A 17,121-nucleotide genomic window follows, 5' to 3' on the forward strand; every position below is an offset into this window, starting at 1 on the left:
CTCGAAAGGCGTCCCTATTGTCCTGCCAAGCCTCGAGGAGAATCCCAAGGTGTCTGTCGCAACTAGACAGGAGTCCTGACGTCAAAGAATAAACACGAGTTTTGAAGGGCAATCCCCGCCATAACTCGAGAACATAACCCAGGTTCCCACGGCAACTCCAGAAAAAAGAATGAGACTTTTCACTCGCCTCAAGGGGAGGCCCGATTCCCCTGCACTGTGTTCAGAGCAAGCTCGTGTTCCCCATCATACAAGAAAGGTTCCCTGACTTCCTTGATGGAACCCCAGAGAGACCCCAAGAACACTGTCACAAGTCTAGAGGGACCCTGAGGTCCCCGCATCAACATGAAAGGGCTCAGTGTACTCCAAATCAACTTGAGATGAGGCCCGATTCTCCTGCATTGTCTCCAGAGCTATCCCGCGTTACCCATCATAAACGACAAAGGGCTTACTTCCTTTAGGCAACTCCAAAGTTTCCCTGAGAATACCGTCTCAAGTCTAAAGGAACACCAAGTTCAACAGAACAACACGAGAAAAGCTCCCTGTGCCAGAAATCATCTCGAGATGAGAGCTGAATCCCTGGGTTCGACGCAAGAGGAATGCCAACTTTCCACAAGCCCCTCAAGAGGAGGCTTCTCTCAGCTATAGGTATGTGAGAGGGACCCTGAGTTTCCTGCGTCAAGTGGAATAGTCACCAAGATGCCGTGACTCGAAATAAGGCCGGATCTCCCTGCAGTGACATGAATGCAGGTTTGTCTTTCATCTCAAATGATGAAAGGATGTCAAATCCCCTGTGGAGACCCTAGAGAAAGCCCTAGTTCCCCGGTTCATCTTGACATGAGGCCTCTCACCCTTTTGAAACCTCTAGAGGCAGGCGGAGATAAATGCTTCAAAAGGAGAGGATGGCTGCCTCTTCTTGAAAATTGATAGGAATCCCAAAATTCCTGTGGAAACTGGAATGGACCCTGGGTCTTCCCCCTCACCTCGAGTGGCATCCCTATTATCCTGCCAAGCCTCGAGGAGAATCCCAAGGTGTCCCTCGCAACTAGACAGGAGTCCTGACGTCGCTGAACCAACCTGAGTTTTGAAGGTCCATCCCCACCGTAACTCGAGAACGTAACCCAGGTTCCCGCCACAACTCGGGAAAACCATTAGACTTTCCCCTCACCAAGAGATGAGGCCCGATTCCCCTGCATTGCATGCAAAAGACGTGTGAGTTCCCCGTCAAACACGAAAGGAGCCTTGACTTCCTAGATGAAACTCCATATAGTCCACAAGAATTCTCTCACAAATCTTGAGGGACCCTGAGGTCAATGCAGCAACATGAAAGAGCCCCGTATACCACAAACCAAATCGAGATGAGGCTCGATTCTCCTGCATTGACTCCAGAGCAATTCTACATTCCTCATCAAACAGGACAAGTGGCTTGACTTCTTTTAAGCAGCTCCAGAGATTCCTGAGAACACCATACCAACTCTAGAGGGGCACCAAGTTCAGCACAGCAATTTGAGAAAAGCTCAGTGTACCCCAAATCATGTTGAGATGAGACCTGATTAGCTGGCTTCAAAACAAGAGGAATGCCAACTTTCCACAAGCAGCTCAAACAGAGGATTTTCTCAGCTCTAGGTATGTGAGAGGGACCCTGAGATTGCTGCCTCAAGTGGAATGGACACCGAGATGCCCTGACTTGAAATAAGGCCGGATTTCCCTGCAGTGACTTGAATGCCGGCTCGTCTTTCATCTCAAAAGATAAAGGGAAGTCTGAATTCCCTGTGAAGACCCTAGAGAAAGCCCTAGTTCCCTGCCTCATCTCGACAGGAGGCCTCATATCCCTTTGACAACAAGAGTGGAACATGGAGTTCAATGCTTCAAAAGTAGACGATGACTGAATCTCTTGAAAATCGGCAGAAATCCCAGTATCCCTGTGGCAACCTGAAAGGACACTGGGTCTCCTTCCTCACCTCGAGAGGCGTCCCTATTGCCCTGCCAAGCCTCGAAGAGAATTCCGAGTTGTCCCTCGCAACTAGACAGGAAGACTGACGTCGCTGAACAGACACGAGTTTTAAAGGGCCATCCCCGCCGTAACTTGGGAACATAACCCAGGTTCCCGCCGCAACTCCAGAGAAACAATGGGACTTTCCCCTCGCTGTGAGATGAGGCCCAATTCCCCAGCAATGCATGCAGAGTAATCCCATGTTCCCCATTAAACAGGAAAGGAGACTTGACTTCCTCAATGCAACTCCAGGAGACCCCAAGAACACTGTCACAAGTCTAGAGGGACCCTGAGGTCCCCGCATCAACATGAAAGGGCTCCGTGTACTCCAAATCAACTCGAGATGAGGCCCAATTCCCCTGCACTGCGTTCAGAGCAAGTCCGTGTTCCCCATCAAACAAGAAAGGAGCCTTGACTTCCTTGATGGAACTCCAGAGTGTCCCCAGGAACACTGTCACAAGCCTAGAGGACCCTGAGGTCCCCGCTGCAACAAGAAAGCACACCGTGTACTTGAAATCAACTCAAGATGAGGCCCGATTCCCCTGCGCTGTGTTCAGAGCAAGTCCGTGTTCCCCATCAAACAAGAAAGGACCCTTGACTTCCTTGATGGATCTCCAGAGAGTACCCAGGAACACTGTCACAAGTCTAGAGGGACCCTGAGATCCCCGCAGCAATATGAAAGGGCTCCGTGTACTCCAAATCAACTTGAGATGAGGTCCGATTCCCCTGCATTGTCTCCAGAGCCATCCGGCGTTACACATCATACATTACACGGGGCTTATTTCCTTTAGGCAACTCCAGAGTTTCCCCGAAAATCACGTCTCAAGTCTAAAGGAACACCAAGTTCAAAATAGCAACTCGAGAAAAGCTCCGTGTGCCCAAATCATCATGAGATAAGAGCTGATTCCCTGGCTTTGATTCTAGAGGAAGGCCAACTTTCCACAAGCCCCTCAAGAGGAGTCTTCTCTCAGCTATAGGTATGTAAGTGGGACCCTGAGTTTGCTGCATCAAGTGGAATGGTCACCGAGATGCCGTGAATCGAAATAAGGCTGGATTTCCCTGCAGTGACATCAATGCAGGCTTGTCTATCATCTCAAAAAGTGAAGGGATGTCTGAATCCCCTGTGGAGACCCTAGAAAAAGCCCTAGTTCCCCGCCTCATCTCAAAAGGAAGCCTCACGTCCCTTTGACAACTCGAGAGGAACACGGAGTTCAATGCTTCAAAAGTAGATGAAGACTGATTCCTCTTGAAAATTGTCAGGAATCCCAGTATACCTGTAGCAACTTGAAAGGACCCTGGGTCTCCCACCTCACCTCGAGAGGAGTTCCTATTTCCCAGCCAAGGGTCGAGGAGAATCCCGATGTGACCCTCGCAACTACCCAGGCATCCTGATGTCACTGAACAAACAGGAATTTTGATGGCCATCCCCATCTTCACTCGAGTATATAACCCAGGTTTCCTCCGCAACTCGAGAAAAACCATGAGACTCCTTGCTCGATGAGAGATGAGACCAGATTTCCCTGCATTGAATGCAGAGCAAGTCCATGTTACCCATTAAACACGAAAGGACCCTTGACTTCCTTGATGGATCTCCAGAGAGTCCCCAAGAACACTCTCACAAGTATAGAGGGACCCTGACGTCCCCGCAGCAACATGAAAGCGCTCGTGTACTCCAAACCAACTCGAGATGACGCCTGATTCCCCTGGATTGTCTCCAGAGCCATCCCGCCTTCCCCATCAAACATGACAAGTGGCTTGACTTCCTTTAGACAGTTCCGGAGATTCCTCGAGAATACCGTCACAAGTCTAGAGGAACACCAAGTTCAGCACAGCAACTCGAGAAAAGCTCCGTGTACCTCAAATCATCTCGAGATGAGAGCTGATTCCCTGGCTTTGACTCAAGAGGAATGCCAACTTTCCACAAGAACCTCATGAGGAGGCTTCTCTCAGATATATGTATGTGAGAGGGACCCTCAGTTTGCTGCCTCAATTGGAATGGACCGGAGATGCCCTGACTTGAAATAAGGCCTGAAATCCCTGCAGTGACTTGAATGCAGGCTCGTCTTTAACCTCACAAGATGAAGGGATGTCTGAATCCCCTGTGAAGACCCTAGAGAAAGCCCTAGTTCCCTGCCTCATCTCGACAGGAGGCCTCACATCCCTTTGACAACAAGAGTGAAATGCGGAGTTCAGTGCTTCAAAAGTAGACGATGACTGATTCCTCTTGAAAATTAACAGACATCCCAGTATCCCTGTGGCAAAATGAAAGGACACTGAGTCTCCCACCTCACCTTGAGAGGCGTCCCTATTGCCCTGTCAAGCCTCCATGAGAATCCCGAGTTGTCACTCACAACTAGACAGGAGTCCTGACGCCGCTGAACAAACACGAGTTTTGAGGGGCCATTCCCATCGTCAGTTGAGAATATAACCTAGGTTCCCTCTGCAACTCGAGAAAAACCATGAGACTCCGCGTGCCTGTCACGCTCTCGATGAGAGATGAGAAAAGATTCCCCTGCATTGCGTGCAGAGCAATTCCGTGTTCCCCATCAAACGTGAAAGGAGCCTTGACTTCCTTGATGGAACTCCAAAGAGTCCCTAAGAACTCTGATACAAGTCTAGAGGGATGCTGAAGTCACCGCAACAACACGAAAGAGCTCGGTGTACCCCAAATCAACTCAAGATGAGGCCAGATTCCCCTACATTGGTTCCAGAGCCATCCTTTGTTCCCCGTCAAACATGACAAGTGGCTTTACTTCCTTTAGGCAACTCCAGAGATTCCCCGAGAACACCATCCTAAGTATAGAGGAACACCATGTTCAGCACAGCAACTTGTGAAAAGCTCCGTGTGCCCCAAATCATCTCGAGATGGGAGCTGACTCCCCAGCTTCGAATCAAGAGGAATGTCAACTTTCCACAAGCCCCTCAAGAGGAGATTCTCTCAGCTATAAGTATGTGAGAGGGACACTGAGTTTGCTGCCTCAAGTGGAATGGACCCAGAGATGGCCTGACTCGCAAGAAGGCCGGATTTCCCTGCAATGACTTGAATGCAGTCTCGTCTTTCATCTCACCAGATAAAGGGATGTCTGAACCCCCTGTGGAAACTTTAGAGAATACCCTAGTTCCCTGCCTCATCTCGACAGGAGGCCTCACATCCCTTTGACAACATGACAGGCATGCGGAGTTCAATGCTTCAAAAGGAGACGAAGACTGACTCCTCTTGAAAACTGACAGGAGTCACAGTATAGCTCTGACAACTCCAAAGGGAAACTTGGTCTCCTGCCTCACCTCAAGATGCATCCCTATTTTCCAGCCAATCATTGAGGAGAATCCCAAGGTGTCCCTCATAACTAGACAGGAGTCCTGACGTTGCTGAACAAACACGAGTTTGGAGGGGCCATCCCCATCGTCCCTCGAGAATATAACCCAGGATCTCTCTGCAACTCAAGAAAAACCATGACACTCCCCACTCGATTAGAGATGAGAACAGTTTCCCCTTCATTGCGTGCAGAGCAATTCTGTGTTCCCAATCAAACATGAAAGGAGCCTTGACTTCCTTGATGGAACTCCAGAGAGTCCCCAAGAACACTGATACAAGTCTACAGGGACCCTGAGGTCATCGCAGCAACACGAAAGAGCTCAGTGTACCCCAAATCAACTCGAGATGAGGCCGATTCCCCTACATTGGCTCCAGAGCCATCTGGCATTCCCCATCAAACACGACAAATGGCTTGACTTCCTTTAGGCAACTCCAGAGATTCCCTGAGAACACCGTCCTAAGTATAGAGGAACACCACGTTCAAGCGCAGCAACTAGAAAACAGCTCCGTGTACCTCAAATCATCTCGAGATGAGAGTTGATTCCCTGGCTTTGACTCAAGAGGCATGCAAGCTTTAAACAACACCTAAAGAGGAGGCTTCTGTCAGCTATAGTTATGTGAGGAGGACCCTGAGTTTGCTGCCTCAAGTGGAATGGACACCGAGATGCCCTGACTCGAAATAAGGCCGGATTTCCCTGCAGTGACTTGAATGCAGGCTCGTCTTTCATCTCACAAGACGAAGGGATGTCTGAATCCCCTGTGGAGACCCTAGAGAATGCCCTAGTTCCCCACCTCATTCGACAAGGGGCCTAAGATCCCTTTGAAACATGAGAGACATGCGGTGGTCAATGCTCCAAAAGGAGACAAAACCTGACTCCTCTTGAAAACTGACAGGAGTCACGGTATCGCTCTGACAACTGCAAAGGGAAACTTGGCCTCCCACCTCAATTCGAGAGGCGTCCCTAATGTCCTGCCAAGCCTCGAGGAGAATCCCAAGGTGTCCCTTGCAACTAGACAGGAGTCCTGACGTGGCTGAACAAAGACGAGTTTTAAAGGGCCATCCCCGCCGTAACTGGAGAACATCACCCAGGTTCCCGCCGCAACTCCAGGAAAAAAATGAGACTTCCCGCTCGGTGAGAGATGAGACCAGATTCCCCTGCATTGAGTGCAGAGCAAGTCTGTGTTCCCCATCAAACACGAAAGGAGCCTTGACTTCCTTGAAGGAACTCCAGAGAGTCCCCAAGAACACTCTCACAAGTATACAGGGACCCTGAGGTCCCCGTAGCAGCACGAATGCACGCCCTGTACTCCAAATTAACTCGAAGTGAGGCCCGATTCCCCTGCATTGTCTCCAGAGCCATCCCGCATTCCCCATCAAACACGAAAAGTGGCTTGACTTCCTTTAGGCAACTCCAGAGATTCCACGAGGATACCGTCACAAGTCTAGAGGAGCTCAAGTTCAGCACAGCAACTCGAGAAAAGCTCCGTGTACCCCAAATCATCTCGAGATGAGAGCTGATTACCTGGCTTTGCCTCAAGAGGAATGCCAACTTTCCACAAGCACCATACGAGGAGGCTTCTCTCAGCTATATGTATGTGAGAGGGACCCTGAGTTTTCTGCCTCAAATGGAATGGACTCCGAGATACCCTGACTCGAAATAAGGCCGGAATTCCCTGCAGTGACTTGAATGCAGGCTCGTCTTTCATCTCCCAAGATGAAGGGAAGTCTGAATGCCCTGTGGAGACCCTAGAGAAAGCCCAGTTCCCCGGGTCATCTCGACAGGAGGCCTCACATCCTTTTGAAACCTCGAGAGGCACATGGAGTTAAATGCTTCAAAAGGAGAGGATGGCTGGCTTCTGTTGAAAATTGATAGAAATCCCAAAATTCCTGTGGCAATGGGAAAGGACCTTGGTTTGCCCCCCTCACCTCGAGAGGCATCCCTATTTTCCTGCCCAGCTTCAAGGAGAATCCCGATATGTCCCTCGCAACTAGACAGGAGTCCTGACGTCGCTGAACCAACACGAGTTTTGAAGGGCCATCCCCGCCGTAACTCGAGAACATACCCCAGGTTTCCGCCAGAACTGGAGAAAACCATGAGAATTCCCCCTCGCTGCGAAATGAGGCCTGATTATCCTGCACTGCGTGCAGAACAAGTTCATGTTCCCCATCAAACATGAAAGGAGCCTTGACTTCCTAGATGAAACTCCTCATAGTCCCAAAGAACTCTGTCACAAGTCTAGAGGGACCCTGAGGTCAACACAGCAACACGAAAGATCCCCGTGTACCGCAAATCAACTCGAGATGAGGCCCGATTCCCCTGCATTGGCTCCAGAGCAATCTTGCATTCCCCATCAAACAGGACAAGTGGATTGACTTCTTTTAGGCTACTCCAGCGACTTCCTGAGAACACCGTCACAATTCTAGAGGAACACCAAGTTCAGCACAGCAACTCGAGAAAATCTCCGTGTACCCCAAATCATTCCGAGATGAGAGCTGATTCCCTGTCTTCGAATCAGGAAGAATACCAACTTTCCACAAGGAACTCAAGCAGAGGCTTTTCTCAGCTTCAGGTATGTGAGAGGGACCCTGAATTTGTTGCCTCAAGTGGAATGGACACCGAGATGCCCTGATTCAGTGGGGCCGAGAATTCCCTGCAGTGACTTGCATGCAGGCTCGTCTTTCATCTCACAAGAAGAAGGGATGTCTGAATCCCCAGTGAAGACCCTAGAGAAAGCCCTAGTTCCCAGCCTCATCTCAAAAGGAGGCCTCACATCCCTTTGACAACAAGAGTGGAACGCAGAGTTCAATGCTTCAAAAGTAGACGATGACTGACTCCTCTTGAATATTGACCGGAATCCCAGTATCCGTGTGGCAACTTGAAAGGACACTGGGTCTCCTGCCTCACCTCAAGAGGCGTCCCTATTGCCCTGCCAAGCCTCAAAGAGAATCCTGAGTTGTCCCTCGCAACTAGACAGGCGTCCTGACATCACTGAACAAAACACGAGTTTGGAGGGGCCATCCCCGTCTTCACTCGTGAATGTAACCCAGGTTCCCTCCGCAACTCGAGAAAAACCATGAGACTCCCCGCCCGATGAGAGATGAGATCAGATTCCCCTTCATTGCGTGCAGAGCAATTCTGTGTTCCCAATCAAACATGAAAGGAGCCTTGACTTCCTTGATGGAACTCCAGAGAGTCCCCAAGAACACTGATACAAGTCTAGAGGGACCCTGAGGTCACCGCAGCAACACGAAAGAGCTCGGTGTACCCCAAATCAACTCGAGATGAGGTCGATTCCCCTACATTGGCTCCAGAGCCATCCAGCATTCCCCAAAACACGACAAGTGGCTTGACTTTCTTTAGGCAACTCCAGAGATTCCCTGAGAACACCGTCCTAAGTATAGAGGAACACCACTTTCAGGACAGCAACTAGAAAACAGCTCCGTGTACCTCAAATCATCTCGAGATGAGAGCTGATTCCCTGGGTTTGACTCAAGAGGAATGCAAGCTTTAAGAAACACCTAAAGTGGAGGCTTCTGTCAGCTATAGGTACGTGAGAGGAGCCCTGAGTTTGCTGCCTCAAGTGGAATGGACGCCGAGATGCCCTGACCCGAAATAAGGCTGGATTTCCCTGCAGTGACTTGAGTGCAGGGTCGTCTTTCATCTCACAAGATGAAGGGATGTCTGAATCTCCTGTGGAGACCCTAGAGAATACCCTAGTTCCCCGCCTCATCTCGACAGGAGACCTCACCTCCCTTTGACAGCATGAGCGGAACGCATAGTTCAATGCTTCAAAAGTAGAAGATGTAAGTGTAGCAGTAGCTAACACCTCCATATTGGCATATACTTACTACTGCCTTATGTGATAGGAACATTGAAGTTATACTCTCTTAACAACTTCAAGTATTTAATTCAGTGCTGTTAACTATAATTACCATGCTATGCATTAGTTGCCCAGAACTTATTCATCTTATACCTTGAAGTTCGTATTCTTTGACCAGTACCTCCCCATTACTCCCATCCTCCTCCTGGGCTCTGGTAGCCATTCTTCTACTCTCTGTCACTATGTATTCAACTTTTTGAAAAGCTGCATGTAAGTCGGGCTTCCTTGGTGGCTCAGCAGTAAAGAATCTGCCTGTAATGCAGGAGATATGGTTTTGACCCCTGGGTGGGGAAGATTCCCTGGAGAAGGGAATGGCAACCCAATTCAGTATTCTTTCCTGGGAAATCCCATGGACAGAGGAGCCTGGCAAAGGGTTGCAAAGAATTGGACATGACTTAGTAACTAAACAACAACAACATGTAAATGAGATCACCCCATATTTCCTTATTGTGTGACTTGTTTCACTGAGTATAACACCGTCTAGATCCATCCATATTGTTGCAAATGGCAAGATTTTTTTACTTGACTGAGTAATATTCCATTGTGTATGTCTATGTGTATATGTGTGTGTGTGTGTGTGTGTGTGTATGTTTGTGTATATATATATATGTGTGTGTGTATATATATCCCCTACCTGTTTATCCACTTGTCTGCTGACAGACAACCAGGCTCTTTCTGTGCGTTGACCATTGTGAGCGATGCTGTGGTGAGCATGTGGGGACAGACACCCATGAGTCAGGGCATGTATGAGACCACCCATGAGTCAGGCCTGTAGGTGGTCTCTAGAAGTGAGAGTAATCTTCCGTCTCAGGAAGAACACTGAGAAACTAAATTCTGCCAATGATCTGAGTAGGCCTGGAAGCAGATTCCCCCTCAGAGTGTTCCACAAGAGCCCAGCCAATACCACCTTGATTTTGGCACTGTGAGCCCTTGAGTAGAGAACCCAGCTGAGCTTCCTTGAGCTGTGAGATAATAAATGGGTGCTATTTTAAGCTGCTAAGGTTGTGATAATTTGTTATGACAGCAATGAAAAACTAGTACATGCAGTAGTTATCTATCACTGAATGATTAGGGACCCTGAAAGCTTTGGAACAAGTATGCTTTTCTCCAACCCAAGAATCAGGCCCACTTTGAGAGATCTGGCTTCTCTTGACTTCCCAGAGACAACAAACTGATGCTTTCAACTATGGTTAGAATACAATTTTCAATTCCCCTGGTGTTAGAAATTTAAATTAACCAAAATAATAGAGGTTGTTCGATATCTTTTTTCAGGTTGTGGGGGAAATATTTGAGAGAGATTGTCCCCTTTGCATAAACTAGGCTATGTCTAACTAATAGTTTGATTTTCTATTAAGCATCAGGGAAGTGAGAAATGGTGGTTTTCATAGAATTAGTAAATGCCACCAAAACTAAAGATCAAACTAAATTGACATTAAAAACAGTATTTCCAGTGGGGCAGTGTGGGGTACTTGAAAGAACAGTTCCAACAAGTCCCTACAATGCCTATTCTCTGAACTTGTTATAATTGTTAATGGAATCCAGTAAAACTCTGTCCATCCCCGGCCTTTCCATTTGTGACATATATTAGCCACAAGTCTGTTTTCACAGACAAAGTGCCCTTGGCGACCAACATGGAGAAGAACCGTGTGGCTGATTCCACATTGCAGATGTTGCATTCATCCATGCAGGCTTCTCAGGGCCCCTGGCACTGCCAGCATTCAGGATCACTGTGAACTCAACACTGATTTATCCCCTCATGTGGCTTTGGAGGACAGAGGAATAAAGGAGCATGGACACAGGGCAGATTACAGCTGAGCTGAGTTTGCACAGGAAACTCAAGCTTGAATTAAGGACCTGGTATCCAGGCTCTGGTCTATAATGTCGCAAAGAGTAGGACACAACTGAAGTGACTTGGCATGAATTCATCCTTAGATATGGTTTTAACCACTTTGATGCTCAATTTCCCCATCTGTGAAATAATGAGGAGATACCCCACACCCAAGGGCAAAGGTGAAGCCCAGCAAGATGGTAGGAAGGGTGAAATTGCATTTAGAATCAAACCCCATACCCACCAGAGATGCTTAGAGGGCTCAAGGGCCCAGAGACCCTACAGAGACTGAGACAGAGCTGAGTTTCAGCGCCTCCTGAGGAGGCACAGGTCAGCAGTGGGCTGCTGCAGGGGCAGGGGCTCTGGGTGTAGCAGACCTGGGTGTGGCATAAATCCTCTTGGAGGAGATTGCCATTAGCCCCACCACAGAACTGCCAGAACTTATACAGGGCTGGGAAAACAGACTCTGGGAGGGCATAAACAGAATCTTGTATGCACCAGGACCCAGGAGAAAGGAGCAGTGACCCCACAAGAGACTGACCCAGACTTGTCCATGAGGGTCCAGGAGTCTTTGGCAGAGGCATGCATCAGTGTGGCCTGGTGCAGGGTTGGGGACACTGAGTGTAGCAGTGCATGCACGGGACCTTTTGAAGGAGGTCGCCATTATCTTCATTAGCTCCACCATAGTTTGGCCCCAGGTCAAATAACATGGAGGGAACACAACCCCACATATCAACAAAAATTGGATTAAAGATTTATTGAGCATGGCCCTGCCCAACAGAATAAGACCCAGTTTCCCCCTCAGTCAGTCTCTCCCATCAGGAAGCTTCCATAAGTCTCTTATCCTTCTCCATCAGAGGCCAGACAGACTGAAAATCACAATCACAGAAAACTAACCTATCTGATCACATGGACCACAGCCATGTCTAACTCAACGAAACTATGAACCATGCTGTGGAGGGCCACCCAAGATGGATGGGTCATGGTGGAGAGTTCTGACAAAATGTGGTCCACTGGAGAAGGGAATAGCAAACCACTTCAATATACTTGCCTTGAAAAGAAGAGAAGCGAAAGGCAAAGGAGAAAAGGAAAGATACACCCATCTGAATGCAGAGTTCCAAAGAATAGCAAGGAGAGATAAGACAGCCTTCCTCAGTGATAAATGCGAAGAAATAGAGGAAAATAATAGAAGGGGAAAGACTAGAGATCTCTTCAAGAAAATTAGAGATATCAAGGGAATATTTCATGCAAAGATGGACACAATAAAGGACAGAAATGGTGTGGATCTAACAGAAACAGATATGCAGATGACACCACCCTTATGGCAGAAAGTGAAGAGGAACTAAAAAGCCTCTTGATGAAAGTGAAAGGGGAGAGTGAAAAAGTTGGCTTAAAGCTCAACATTCAGAAAACTAAGATCATGGCATCTGGTCCCATCACTTCATGGAAAATAGATGGGGAAACAGTAGAAACAGTGTCAGACTTTATTTTTGGGAGCTCGAAAATCACTGCAGATGGTGATTGGAGCCATGAAATTAAAAGACGCTTACTCCTTGGAAGGAAAACTATGACCAACTTAGATAGATATTAAAAAGCAGAGACATTACTTTGTCAACAAAGGTCCATCTGGTCAAGGCTATGGTTTTTCCAGTGGTCATGTATGGATGTGAGAGTTGGACTGTGAAGAAAGCTGAGTGCCGAAAAATTGATGCTTTTGAACTGTGGTGTTGGAGAAGACTCTTGAGAGTCCCTTGGACTGCAAGGAGACCCAACCAGTCCATCGTGAAGGAGATCAGTCCTTGGTGTTCATTGGAAGGACTGATGCTGAAGCTGAAACTCCAATACTTTGGCCACCTGATTCGAAGAGTTGACTCATTGGAAAATATCCTGATGCTGGGAGGGATTGGGGGCAGGAGGAGAAGGGGAAGACAGAGGATGAGATGGCTGGATGGCATCACCAACTCAATGGACATGAGTTTGAGTAAACTCTGGGAGTTGGTGATGGACAGGGAGGCCTGGTGTGCTGTGATTCATGGGGTTGCAAAGAGTCAGGCATGGCTGAGTGACTGAACTGAACTGAACTGAACTGAAGCAGATGATATTAAGAAGAGGTGGCAAGAATACATGGAAGAACTATACCAGAAAGATCTTCACGACCCAGAAAATCACAATGATGTGATCACTCACCTAGAGCCAGACATCCTGGAATGTGAAGTCAAGTGGGCCTTAGGAAGCATCACTATGAAAGAAGCTGGTGGATGTGATGGAATTCCAGCTGAGCTATTTCAAGTCCTCAAAGATGATGCTGTGAAGAGTTCTGCACTCAATATGCCAGCAAATCTGGAAAACTCAGCAGTGGCCACAGGACTGGAAAAGATCAGTTTTCATTCCAATCCCAAAGAAAGGCAGTGCCAAAGAATGCTCAAACTACTGCACAATTGCACTCATCTCACATGCTAGCAAAGTAATGCCCAAAATTTTTCACGTCAGGCTTCAACAGTACGTGAACCATGAACTTCCAGATGTTCAAGCTGCTTTTAGAAAAGGCCGAGGACCCAGAGATCAAATTGCCAACATCCATTGGATCATCAAAAAAGCGAGAGAGTTCCCGAAAAACATCTACTTCTCTTTCATTGACTACTTTGACTTTGACTGTGTGGATCACAACAAACTGTGAAAAATTCTTAAAAAGATGGGAATACCAGACCACCTGACCTGCCTCCTGAGATATCTGTATGCAGGTCAAGAAGCAACAGTTAGAACCGAACATGGAACAACTGACTGGTTCCAAATTGGTAAAGGAGTACGTCAAGGTTGTATATTGTCACCCTGCTTATTTAACTTATCTGTAGAGTCCATCATGAGAAATGCTGGACTGGATGAAGTCCAAGCTGGAATCAAGATTTCTGGGAGAAATATCAATAACCTCAGATATGCAGATGACACCAACCTTATGGCAGAAAGCAAAAGAACTAAAGAGCCTCTTGATGAAAGTGAAAGAGGAGAGTGGAAAAAGTTGGCTTAAAACTCAACATTCAGAAAACTAAGATCATGGCATCTGGTCCCATCACTTCATGGCAAATAGATGGGGAAACAGTGGAAATAGTCAGAGACTTTATTTTCAGGGGCTCAAAAATCACTGCAGATGGTGACTGAAGCCATGAAATTAAAAGATGCTTACTCCTTGAAAGAAAAGCTATGACCCACCTAGACAACATATTAAAAAGCAGAGACATTACTTTGCAAACAAAGGTCCATCTAGTCAAAGCTATGGTTTTTCCAGTAGTCATGTTTGGATGTGAGAGTGGACTATAAAGAAAGCTGAACACCAAAGAATTGATGCTTTTGAACTGCGGTGTTGGAGAAGACTCTTAAGAGTTCCTTGGACTGCAAGGAGATCCAACCAGTCCATCTTAAAGGAAATCAGTCCTGAATATTCATTGGAAGGACTGATGATGAAGCTGAAAGTCCAATACTTTGGCCATCTGATGTGAAGAAATGATTCATTTGAAAAGACTGGGAAAGATTGAAGGCAGGAGGAGAAGGGGACAACAGATGATGAGTTGGTTGGATGGAATCACCAACTCAATGGACAAGAGTTTGAGTAAACTCGGGGAGTTGGTGATGGACAAGGAAGCCTGGCCTGCTGCAATACATGGGGTCACAAAGAGTCTAACACGACTGAGTGACTGAACTGAATTGAACTGAAAATAAGATAGTATTAGATTAAAAGTAAGATAATTGAAGAAAAGAACACTCCCCTACTTCATTGTTTTCTATTATTCTTACTTTTTAATTGTACATTTTACTTGTTACTCTTTTTCCCCCCATTTATTTTTATTAGTTGGAGGCTAATTACTTTATAATATTGTAGTGGGTTTTGCCATACGTTGATATGAATCAGTCATGGATTTACATGTATTCCCCATCCCGATCCCCCCTCCCACCTCCCTCTCCACCCACTCCCTCTGGGTCTTCCCAATGCACCAGCCCCGAGCACTTGTCTCATGCATCCACCCTGGGCTGGTGATCTGTTTCACCCTTGATAATACATGTTTCGATGCTCTTGTTTATTATTTAGTATCTATCTCCCTATCAACCAGAATGTAAGTTCTATTATGTCAGGAACTTTGCTTGTTTACTTTGGTTGGCCTAGAGGCAACAAGGCAATAATCTTCCCTGGTGACTCAGTTGATAAAGTGTTTGCCCAGAATGTGGGAGACCTAGGTTCGATCCCTGGGTCAGGAAGATCCAGTGGAGAAGGAAATGGCAACCCACTCCCATATTTTTGCCTGGAGAATTCCATGGGTGGGCCTGGTGGGCTACAGTCCACTGGGTCACAAAGTGTCGGACATGGCTAAGTGACTAACTTAGAGGCAACAAGAGGCAGGAGGGCTTAGTGGTTAAGAGCAACGGCTCCAGAACCAGGTTTCTGAGGTTTCAATATGGACTGCTGTGTGAACCTGGGACAATTACTCAATTCCTCAATTCCTCAGTTTTCCTATATTTAAAATGACAGTAATAAAACTTTCCAAGGGAATTCTACTGCCTTTTTGGTGGGAATTTAAATTGATACAGCTACTATGGATAACAGTGTGGAGATTCCTTAAAAAACTAGGAATAAACTACCTTGCTTGCATGTATGCCAAGTTGCTTCAGTCATGTCCCACTTTTTGTGATCCTATGGACTGCATCCCACCAGGTTCCTCTGTCCATGGGATTCTCCAGGCAAGAATACTGGAGTAGGTTGCCGTGCCCTCCTCCAGGGGATCTCCCTGACCCAGGGACTGGACCTATGTTTCTTAAGTCTCCTGCATTGACAGGCAGGTTCTTTACCACTAGTGCCAGCTGGGAAGCCCCTAAAACTACCATATGACCCAGCAATCCCACTACTGGGCAAACTCTGAGAAAACCACAAATCTAAAAGACATATATACACTAATGTTCATTGCAGCACTATTTACAATAGCAAGGATGTGGAAGCAAGCTAGATATTCATTGACAAGTGAATGGATAAAGAATATATAGCACATTTATACAATAGAATACTACTCAGCCATAAAAAGGAAAGAATTTTAGTCAGTTGTAGTGAGATGGATGAACCTAGAACCTGTTATACAGAGTGAAGTATAACTTCACTTATTTTTCTGACTGATGAGAAAAGAGAAAAATAAATATCATATATTAACTCATGTATATGGAATCGAGAAAAATATACTGATGAACCTATTTACATGGAAGGTATGGAGATGCAAATATAAAGAATGAACTTGTGCACACAGTGGGGGAAGGAGAGGGTAGGACAAACTGATAAAGCAGCATTAACCTATATACACAGTCATGTGTATAATAGAAAACTAGTAGGAAGCTGCTGTGTAACACAGGGAACCCAGCTTGGTGCTCTGTGACAACCTAAAGGGGTGGGACGGGAGAGGGGAGGGAGACTCAAGAGGAAAGGGGTGTGTGTGTGTGTGTGTATATATATATATATATATATATATATAATTATGACTGATTCATGTTGTTGTAAAGCAGAAATCAGCACAGCATCATAGGGAAATTTTCCTCCAATTAAAAAAAAATGATAATAGAGAGGACTTCCAGTTCAAGATGGCAAAGTAGAAGGACATACGCTCATCTCCTCCTGTGAGAACACCAAAATTGCAACTATTGAACAACCATTAACAGGAGGATGCTGGAACCCAACAAAAAAAAAAAAGAGAGAGAGAGAGAGAGATACCCCACGTCCAAAAACAAAGAAACTGCAGTGAGACAGTAAGAGGGGCACAACCACGGTAAAATCAAATCCTATACCTGCTGGGTGGGTGACCCACAAACTTGACAACAATAATACCAAAGAAATTCTCATACTGTTGTGAAGGTTCTGAACCCACATCAGGCTTCCCAGGCTGGGGATCCAACAAAGGGTAGGAATCCCCAGGGAATCTGACTTTGAAAGCCGGCTGAATTTGATTATAGGATTTCCACAGGACTAGGGGAAACAGAGACTCCAGTCTTGGAGGCACAAACAAAACCTTTGTGCACCAAGACCCAGAGGAAAGGAGTAGTGACCTCACAGGATACTGAACCATTACCACCTGCTAG

Source organism: Muntiacus reevesi, chromosome 16 (genome assembly GCF_963930625.1).
Source record: "Muntiacus reevesi chromosome 16, mMunRee1.1, whole genome shotgun sequence".
In the NCBI taxonomy this organism is placed as follows: Eukaryota; Metazoa; Chordata; class Mammalia; order Artiodactyla; family Cervidae; genus Muntiacus; species Muntiacus reevesi.